This window comes from Myotis yumanensis, unplaced genomic scaffold, assembly GCF_028538775.1.
Source record: "Myotis yumanensis isolate MYYU_CA2020_CCGP unplaced genomic scaffold, mMyoYum1.0.hap1 SCAF_1, whole genome shotgun sequence".
NCBI lineage: Eukaryota > Metazoa > Chordata > Mammalia > Chiroptera > Vespertilionidae > Myotis > Myotis yumanensis.
The window spans coordinates 193810624-193821831 of record NW_027223752.1 but is presented as its reverse complement, the minus strand read 5'-3'; positions in this window follow the sequence as shown (position 1 = coordinate 193821831).

Here is an 11208-nt window from a genome sequence, read left to right as displayed (position 1 = left end):
ATGAAGACTTTTATGTGAGATTTCCTTATCATCAAAATGAAGTATCTTCAAATGTCTCCTTTTTCCTACTTGCTTATTTATGAAAACCTAAAGATGATTTCTTTAAATAGTACTTTACATTTTTCTTTCATTTCTGTTGCAACATCTCTGGACTTCATTTGATTTTGTTGTAATTCTGAAAGGTATTAATTTAGAGATCACAACAAGATAAAGTAGAATTCAATTTGAAAGCATTAAATAAAAAAAATACAATTTTTTTGTTAAGAAGGAAGTTCAGTGATAATAAAAATATTGGAAAAATTTATGAGCCAAACTATGTTTCAGGGAAATATATAAAGAAAATAAAAAAGGAAACACAAGGACAAATTGACATCAATGCAATAGTAAATTGGAGATTTTAAATAGTTTTTACTTCTTTGAAAAAACAAATCAGGCAAACAAATAAAGATTCAAGGTAACATCTAATCAAGGTTACCAATTACCTTCATGCTGTAAAATCCAGTAGTTACTGCTCAGTCTCTAGCTTACTTGAGTTCTGTCAGTACAACCTGACAGAATTAATCATTCCCTTTCCCTTGAAACAGTTTTCTATTTGGCTTTGCATTTCCCTCCAATCTTATGGCTGCCCCTCCTGAGTCTTCTTCACTGCAATTTCTGCAACTCTTTGACCTCTAAGTATTGGAGTGTCTCAGAGCAGCCTTTCCTGAATCTAAACTCACTCTCTGGATGATCTCATCTAGACAGTGCAGTAACACCAACACATTAATATGTGTTTACAACACACATTTATATCTCCAGCCTGGATTTTTTTCTTAATTTCCAGGTTCATGTGCCAGCTTCCTTCCGCACAGCTCCATGGTGACCGTGCAGAAAGAACACAAACTTAACACATTCCAAACTGAACTCTTCTCTATCCCAAACTTGTGTTTCCCTCAATCTTGTCAATTCTTCTACTTTTCCAAGCCACAAGCCTTAGAGTCATCTCTGGTTCCCTTCCATATTGCCCCTACCTTTAATCTATGAGCAAAGTTTGTTGGCTCTACCTTCAAAATAGATCTAGAATTTGATTCTTTCTCAATACCTATAATACAAGCCACACATGGATTATTGCAATAGTTTCTTAATTGGTCTCCTCTCAAGTATCCTTGCCCCCCCTCCACTCCCCTGCCCCAGCTCTAGTTTCAATATATTAATTGAAATGATTCTTTACATCATTATGCCTGGATACAAAAATTCATGAGAAGATTGAGACTCAGAGGAACAACAGTGGAGGAATTAGGAAAGTTCATCAAGAGTACATATGTTTTATTACAGACCAAGGATAAGATCATCCACATCCTCAAATTCCCAATTACTACCTGTGGAAGCGGAAGTTGGGCTAGTATAAAGGGATGATAAAAAAAATTGATTCACTTGACAGGTGGTGTTGGAGGAGAGATTTTTGGATACCCTGGTCCACCAAAAAGATAAACAAGTGGGTTTTAGAGCAAATTAAACCAGAAACATCCCTGGAGGCAAAAAATGACAAAACTAAAGCTGTCTCACTTTGAGCACATCATGAGAAAACAGGGTTCTTGGGAAAGTAATGTTGGAAAAATAGAAGGCATCAGGAAAAGAGAAAGACCTAATATGAGATGGATGATTCCATAAAAGAAGCCATAAGCATGAATCGGCAGGAGCTGATCAGGGCTGTTGAGGACAGAACATTGTGGAATCACCCATTCATAGGGTCGCCAGGACTTGGACCTGATTCAATAGCATGTAACACATGCATTATGCCAGTTTTTTAAATTAAAAATCACTAATGTCTTCCCATCTCACTCAGAGAAAAATGTAAAGTCTGTGCACTGTCCCTACATGGTGGTCCCTTTCTGCCCTCTTTTTTTTTGCCTTTCCCATTGGGTCCCTTTGCTCAGGCCAGTGGCCTCCTTGCTGTTTTTCAAGTCACCAATTAATTTCCTGCTCAGAGTGTTGCTTTTGTGATTCTTCTTGCTTGGAAAACTGCCCTCAGATATTTGTGGGGCTCACTCCATCACCTCCTCACACTTTCTACTCATTATCATCTACTGTATGTTAATGTCTTCCTTTAGTGTCCTATTTTAAGTTATACCATTATCACTATCACCCACATCACTTATCAGCATCAGATATGCACTAGATTTTACTTGTTTTGTTTTCCGTCTACCTCCACTAGTGGAAGCCCCAGGAGGACAGGAATTTCAGTCTGTTTTGTTCACTTCTGTTATCCTCAGCATAGAGCGCAGTGCCTGGAACATAATAGGCATTCTATAAATATTTATTGAATATATGGATGAATGGCTGTATATTCTTATAAGGTGGTGAACTAGAGAGGTTTCTAGCTTCATCCTCTAAAAGGCACACTAAGGAGAGGAAGAAGCATGGTTCTAAAAATTAACATAAAAAACATGAGAGGGGACCCTTTTCCCCCCTCCCCACGTGGGAGTCCATTCTGTGGGACTCTTTCCCTCTCCCCACGTGGGAGTCTGTACTTGTTCCCCAATAAATCTCCACCTTTGCTATACTACTCTCTGTCTGTGGATTCATTCTTTGACTCTGGCGGACAAAGAATCCAGGTCTCAGTCCAAAAATTCCATTTCAAAATGATGCATCAGCCAGGAATTTCTCCGTAATTCAAACCTCTTCACGTTAAACGATGGGAAGTGTGTTCTCTACACTACCTAAAGATAGTCCACTAAAATGTATTCTCAAGAATGAGTTTGACCCACAAACCTTAAAGAAAAAGCGCCTGATTTTTTTCTGCACTGAGGTTTGGCCCCAATGCCAGCTAGCTAACTGGGAGAGTTTGCCCTCAGAGAGAAGCCTCAAGTATAACATCATCCTACAATTAGATCTTTTCTGTAGGAAGGAAGAAAAACGGTCAGAAGTTCCATATGTCTGAACTTCCTTTGCCCTAAGAGACAAGCCAGACTTACACAAGTCTTGATCCCTCCCTCCCGGCAATAGAAGCCCAAAACCTGCCGGAGGAAAAGGCTCCAATGCCACCAAAGCCCTCTTGCCCTCCATCTGAACCCCCAGGTGAAGTGTTTTCCCACCCTCATCCTGGCGTCCAGGAAAAATACCTCTGCCAGCGGAAAGGCGGACGTCCAGGGCCCTCCCTCCATGGGGGTGCCAGATGGTCTCTTCCCCCTGATAGAGCAGGTGGGCGAATTTGGGAGCATCAGAGTTCAGGTCCCTTTCAGCCTTAAAGACCTGGGGAAATTCTCAGATAATCCTGATAATTATATTGAGTCCTTTCAGAAAATAAGTCAAGTATTTGATCTATTTTACCAGGACTTAATGCTCCTTCTAAAGCAAACCTGGTCCTACACAGAGAAAGAGAAAGTTTTAGCAGAAGCTCGAGACTTTGGCAACAGTTATTACATCTCCTGTGTACGAGACATTACAAACCCCAATGAGAAAGAAAGATACTTGACAGGGTCTGAGGCAGTTCCTAGTACAGACCCAGGGTGGGACCCTGATGTCGAGATGTGGAAAATAAGACACTGTCAGGCTTGCATAATAGAAGGCCTCAAAAGAAGCAAGTCTAAGCTTATTAATTACTCCAAACTAACTACCATCAGCCAGGAGGCTAATGAGAATCTCTCCTCATTTTTAGAGAGACTTAGAGAGGCATTGGTGAAGCACACCAATATCACCCCAGGTTCAGTAGAGGTACAGTTGATTTTAAAGGATAAATTCATTATTCAATCAGCCTCAGGCATCAGAAGGAAATTGCAGAAATTGGCCATTGGCCCTGAGAGCACTTTAGATGATCTCTTGAAAGTCACTACCTCTGTGTTGTATAATAGAGACCAGGAGGAAGAAGATAGAAAAGTCAGGAGAAGCCAGGCCAAGATGGCTCGTTATGCCAAGCTTAGGGAGATCAGACGCCCCCAGTCAGAGCCAGGAGGCAAATGGTCAGTCCTGTTCACTTGTCATAAGTTCCACCAACTTGGACTTATGCACTGGAATTGCCTCAAGAGGCATAGTAGACCCCCGAAGCCCTGTCCTGTCTGTCAAGGAAACCAATGGAAGCTGGACTGTCCCTGGAGACGGAGGTCTCTTGGGTCAGGGCTGGTTCCCAGCTGGCCCAACAGGACTGACAGGGCCCAGGGTCTCCCAACCCAGCCCCTCACAAGATTTTCATTATTTACATCTAGGAGCCCAGGGTAAGTCTGACAGTGGGGGGCAAGGAAATTAAGTTCCTCCTCGACACGGGAGCCACTTTCTCTGTACTTCTCTCTAAGCCTGGTCAGTTAATCATCAGAGGCGATAACCATTTTAGGTGTGTCCGGAAGGCCAATAAAGAGATATTTTTCTCAACCTTAGGGTATAACTGGGGTGAGCTGTTCTTCTCCCATGCCTTCCTAATCATATCAGAGAGCCCTACAGCTCTTTTCGGAAGAGACAGCCTCGCCCCAGAAGTCTGGGCACCAATTAAAGATATAATGCCATCCCTATTAGCTAGCCCCCCTTCTCAGACCTTGGTTTATACTGTTTTTTATTACTCATCTTTAACCATTCTTGTTTAACCTTTGGGATGTTTCATATCCTCCCATTTAGAAGCCCTAAAGATAACTGGTCCTCCGCATGGAACAGCAAATGGAGGCCGCTACATCCATCTTCCATGGATCCTTAGACCACCCACTTCTGATGGGACCCTGACTGCTGCTCCGAACTACAACACCTTTGCCAGCAGGAAGTGGGAAGCAGTCAGAAAGATGTGGCATCCCCTGTCCCCAGTGGCAGTTGGGGTTTCCTAATAGGAGGGGGGAGTGAAACAGGAATTTTAGGGGAATATAATGTTGTAATGTACCCCGTGAATCACAGAAGGACACCTCAAGAAGTCGAATTAAGCCAAAACCGGTTTGGCTCAGTGGATAGAGCGTCGGCCTGCGGACTGAAAGGTCCCAGGTTCGATTCCGGTCAAGGGCATGTACCTGGGTTGCGGGCACATCCCCAGTAGGAGATGTGCAGGAGGCAGCTGATCGGTGTTTCTCTCTCATCGATGTTTCTAACTCTCTATCTTTCTCCCTTCCTCTCTGTAAAAAATCAATAAAATATATTTTTTTAAAAAAGAAGTCGAATTAAAGAGTCACATTTATTGCAATCCAGGACTACGAGGGGGCATTTCGCTCTCCCAAATCTCGCAGTGTCCTCCCCAGCCCCAACATCAGATTTATATAGGCAAAGATCACAAAGGTATTGATTACATCCCAGGGTTTGGAATGAGGACCTGGTTTGCACAAAGCAGTTACAGAAGCGAGATTGAGCTGATTAGTTATCTACAAAGATTAATTATAGTTTTGGGTCTTGGGACCATGAGTTGACAGGGACACATTATCTGGAGCCACTGAGGCAATTTAGGATAATTGTGCTGTCCTAGTTCCCAGGTACAGAAGAATGTGCTTGGATAACCAGTAAGATCACAATCAATGGGATAGCATACATAAGTTTAGAAAATCAAAATAACTTTTCTATTTTTAAACAAAGCAAATAAGTACAGAAGCCAAACAGCAGGGTTAAAGTTAAACTATAGTTTCTACCTGAGATGATTGTTACCATTCTTCAATAGGAAGGCTTAGGGAATTTATAGAATTGGGGTCCAGGGAACAAAACGGGGCTACAGTTTGGGAGAAGGTACGTCTCCATAACACAAGGAAGCCAGGTGCAGGGAGCAGCAACAGTGTCATTTTACATAAGACAAGGAGCTGGGAGTAGCCAAAAAGGTCTATATTTACAAAATAAAGAAGGAAGAGAGCTAGAAAGAAAAGAAGAACAATGAGGGAGGAGGGCATCACATGCCCCATGTGGTGTTTGACCTTTGAGTTCAGGAGTTGCTATAGTGACCAAATCAAAAAGGGGGATAGTGGCCAATCAGAGGGGATATCTGGACACAGGGACTTGAAGCCTTTATAAACTGTGGAAGAAGGGAAGGGTGGGACCCTTTCCCCCTCCCCACATGGGAGTCCATTCTGTGGGACTCTTTTACTCTCCCCACATGGGAGTCTACTTGTTCTTCAATAAATTTCCACCTTTGCTATAACACACACACACACACACACACACACACACACACACCAGATCTTTCCCTTGTGGAGGAGAAATGTGTTTTCTCATGTTTTATTTTTATTTATTTAGTGTGTGTGTGTGTGTGTGTGTGTGTGTGTGTGTGAGAGAGAGAGAGAGAGAGAGAGAGAGAGAGAGAGAGATGGGGTTTGGAGAGTGGTGATAGGGTAGCTGGCTTTAAAGAGGATGAATAGTTGTGTGTGTGGGGCGGGGGGGGGGGGGGTGGTTAGAATGTAACTTGTGCTCTTGTCTGTACACTAAATTGCAAAGAAGACCATCACTTGAAGTATTGCTACTGTGAAATAAACAGAAGCAGTGACCATATTGCCTGGTGTCAACAGGATTAGATTCTTTTTTCTGAAGTGAGCTTTGGTAGTTTGTGTGTTTCAAGGCATTTGCCCATTTTATCTAAACTGTCAAATTTACTGGCAAAATATTTTTCAAAATATTTCCTTGTTACCATTTTAACATCTATGGTGATGTCATCTTTCTCATTCCAGATATTGATAAATTAAAAACTCCTGTGGGGTAGACAAACTGTTGAAAATAAGTGAGCACAGAACAGCCACTCTTAAGAATTAGCTCCCCCATCATCTGTGGGCATAGACAATAGAGTGGTGAAGGCTTGGGAGGGGCTGGTGTGGGGTGGAGTGGGGCAATGGGAAAAACAAACAAACAAACAAAGGGGACATGTGTAATACTTTCAACAATAAAGATAACTATAAAAATGCTTTAGAAAAGTACACATTGGTAGATACAAAATAATCATGAGGATATAAACTATAGCATAAGAAATACGGTCAATAATATTGTAATAACTATCTATGTTGCCAGGTGGGTACTGTAAAAATAGCAGGAGGAACACTATGAAAAGTATATGATTGTCTAACTGCTAAGCTGTACACCTGAAACCAATACAAAATAAAATTTAAAGAGAAAAGAAAAAGAATGAGCTCTTCCAAACTTTTCCCTGCCCCCTCTGGCCCAATCATATAAGGAATTATGGATTACCATGTAAGGGATTTGTCTCCCTCGAAGAGAGTTAAATGAGATTTTAGAGAATTGCTTGATAGCATGGAATTAAATTAGTAATAAATGATAGTGGGGTCTCTGGAAACCCCTAAATGTTCATTAACTAAATCTATCATTTCTAAAGCACTCATGAACTAAAGAAGCAAAAAGGGCATTTAAAAATATTTTGAAATGAGTGAAAATGAAAACACCACATACCAGAATTTTGGGATGCATCTAAAACAGTACTTAAAATTTACAGCACTAAGTGCACTCTGTTTTATAATTTATAGCCCTCTGTTATCCTCAGGTGACATATTACAAAGGAAAGAAGATCTCAAACTAATGAACTTGAGAAGGCTAACCCCCTATTTTGTAAAACTACTTTGTGAAATTCTCTATTTAGATAGTCCCTCATTCTGTAAAGTCAACTCTGCTATTTTTTAGACAGCCCCTTATTCTGAGAAAATAACTTTGCTTTCTAGCCTGCTTGAATAATAAGGAAGATAAACTCAACTGTCTGACCTTGTAGGCCAGAGACTAGATACTCCCATGCTTATGCCAGATGTATTTTTTAATTGGATAGAACTGTGTTGTTTTCAAGGCCACAAGCTTCCAGCGAGATAACTACTAAGCACACATAGGGCTGGCTCTTTAATAAAAAGAAAACTCCTGCTTGTTGATTTGCTCAGAATTTGAAAGACATTTTTCTCTGAGCCCACTAGTATAATAATAATAATAAAGTGGAACTCCATCTCTCTAAGCATTGCTTGGTTTTTCTCCGGTCTTGTGTAACAAACTCAGCTTCCACCTTAAGAAACAAACAAACAAAAAACAAAAACAAAAAGAAAAAGAAAAAAAAACTAAAACAAAGTAAGCATAAGAAAGAAAATAATATAGAAGGCAGAAACTAATAAACTAGAAAACAGAAAAGCAATAGATAAAAATCAATGAAACCAAATGCTTGTTCTCTGAGATCAATAATAATGATAAACCTCTAGTCAGATTTATCATGGTTAAAAAAAGAGAAAAGCCCTAGCCAGTTTGGCTCAGTGGATAGAGTGTTGGCCTGAGGACTGGAGGCTCCTAGGTTTGATTCTGGCCAAGGGCACATCCCTGGGTTATGGGCTTGATCCCCAGTGTGGGGCATGCAGGAGGCAGCCGATTGATGATGTGCACTGACCACCAGGGGGCACGCATGGAATATGGCGGGCATTGGCAGCAGGTGGGAGGGCACAGAACATGGCAGACATGGGCCATGGCAGGATGGTGGAGCAAGTGAGTGGGGGCACCAGACTAAGGTGGGGCACTGGTTGCTGTCATTGGAGCAGGCCTCTGGTGGTTACTGAAATTCTTTGCTCCTGCATGCTGTGGTCTCACCGGGGATTGCACCTGCTGCCAGCACCAGACCCACTCACACCCACTGCTGGCACTGGCCCCAATCACTCTCCACTGTCAGCGGGTATGAGCAGTGCTGGTGCCGTCAGCACATGGGAGCAGCAGTGGTGGTAATGGGCTGCTGGCAGACAGAGGACCAAGGGCCACAGTGGGAGGGGCCAGGTGGAGACACAGAGAATGTGCTGAGACCCACCCCTGTGCCCACAGCAGCCTCGCGTCCCACAGTTCCTTTCAAGGTGCACAAATTCATGCACTGAGCCCCTAGTAATAATAAAAATAAGGAAATATTTTGAAAAATATTTTTCTAATAAATTTGATAACTTAGATGAAATGGATAAATTACCAAAACTCACTCCAGAAAAAAATAGATAATCTGATTAATTCTGTATCTATTAAAGAAATGAAAATTTCGTTAAGGTCATTAAACAAAGAAACCTGCCGGCTTAAGTGGTAAATTCTACTAAACATTTGGAGAAGAAATAATAGTAATTATACAAAAACTGTTCCAAAAAAATTGAAGAGAAAGAAATATTTTTCAATTCATGAAGGCTGATACCCTTTTTTTTTTTTTTTTTTTTTGAGGATACAACCAGAAGTTAGCCACCTACCTACAACCTAGAAGAGAGCTCTCCCTAGAATTTGACCATGTTGGAGGGGTGATCTCAGATTTTCAGCTTCCAGAACTGTAAGAAATACATTTCTGTGGTTTAAAAGCCACCAAGTTTATGGCATTTTGTTAGAGAAGTCTGAACTGATTAATACTCTATCCCTTCTCTCCTAGTCTCCCTTTCCCCTATAGATAATAGCTTTTCTTACTTAGTTCTATTTTATCCATCTGTTCTTTATTTTTTATATCTAAGCAAATATGTATATAAGTGTGTTGCTATTACACCATTCTATCTTTATTATACAAGGGTTACATATTACAAATATTGTTCTAGACCTTGCTTTTTTCACTTAAAAAATGTAATCCTGGCAATCACTCAATATTATGCATAATTTTTTCCTTAAAATTTTAAAAACAGCTTCATAGAATTTCTTTTTGTGTATATCTATATTTTCTTAACCACCCTTCTATTGATGGACATTTGGATTATTTCCATTATTCTACTTCCGCAAACAATGTCACAATGTACTAGTATAACCTAGTACTTTAGTCATCCTATATAATAAGGAGGTAATATGACAATTAACCCTCACAGGCTCACAAGATGGCTGCCTACGACCAGGCCAGCAGATATTGCATTACCATTTTGCATTCAAATCAAAATGGATGAGAGGATCTATTTCCCAACAGTTTATCCTCAAAAGATGTCATCAAACTTTTAGATTTTTGCCAATCAGATCGGTGAGAAATGTTACTAGGGTGTTTAGATTTGTATTTCTCTTATAAGTTTCTTTCTAAGATGATTAAGGCCCATTAGTTTTTTTCTCTTTGTGTACTATCTGCTTATATCATTCTGCTACTTTTCTATCAGATTGTTGTCTTTTTCTTTTCACTTTCAATTCCCAGGAGCTCTTTGTATATTACGATATAGACTGAAGATATTTTTTCTCAGTTTTTCCTCCAGGTTTTTGACTTTGCCTATGTATTTTTCCATGTAATGTCCTAGAGAAAATTTTTATCTAGTTGAATTTATTACTCTTTCTGGGTTTTGCACCATAGTTAAAAAAACTATCCCCCAATTACTTGTGTTTCTTCTAGTACTTTTATTTTTTTTTCCTTTTTACATTTGGATCTCTAATCTATTTGGAATCATTTTAGTGTATGAGTAGGCATTTGCATATAATTTTAGACTTTTAGTTTGTTGTATTGGTCTCTCTCTTGGTTGCCAATGCCACACTATTTTAATTATTATAATACTAGAAGCCTGGTGCATGAAATTTGTGCATGGGTAAGGTTCTCTAGACCTAGATGATAATCAGGGATGATCTGGGCCTTCTTGCCCCTGGCTGCCGGCTGCTGGCCAGGGCCTTCCTTCCTTCCTTGGTTCTGCGCTGCCCCTTAATAGTCAGCACATGTCATAGCTAGTTGTCAAACTCGCAGTCGGACAAACTCCAGAGGGGACAATTTGAATATCAACCTTTTATTATATAGGATTTTAGAATTTTTTGTACAACCCAGTAGTGCTGTTTTGCACAACACCTCATCCCAGTAACTTTTTTTTCCTTAGGGTTTTCATGATTATTTGAAAAATACTAGTAAAAAAGTAACCTGTTTACTTTCTATACTGACATAAGACTAGGTTTTTGTCTGTAGATTGGGTATGACCACCAAAATACAAAATCTTAGTATATACAAATTAACAGGGGAATGAGAGAAAATAAACACCTTTGCCAGTGGACAAATGCTCCAGCTTCCCACTCCTATGGTAGGACGATTCTAGGAAATCTTCCACTTCTTAGACAGTCCCCAGTAAGATTGCACCCAGTTTCTTATACTGTTACTATTCTTATTAACACCTGCTTTGTTAGCATTTTTTTAATCATGTAATTTAAAATAGCTCCATATTTAGGATCATGTTCTTAATATAGATTCAAAAATTTGAGTGATTGGTTCAAATAACAAATTTTTTAAAGACTATTGATCCTTATTATAAACTTGTTTTCCAAAAGCTTTGAATGTATGGGTACCTGTTTTGCTATATGTTTACCAGAATATTTTAATTGCTTTTTTAATTCTAGCAGGTATAAAAATTATTATTGTTA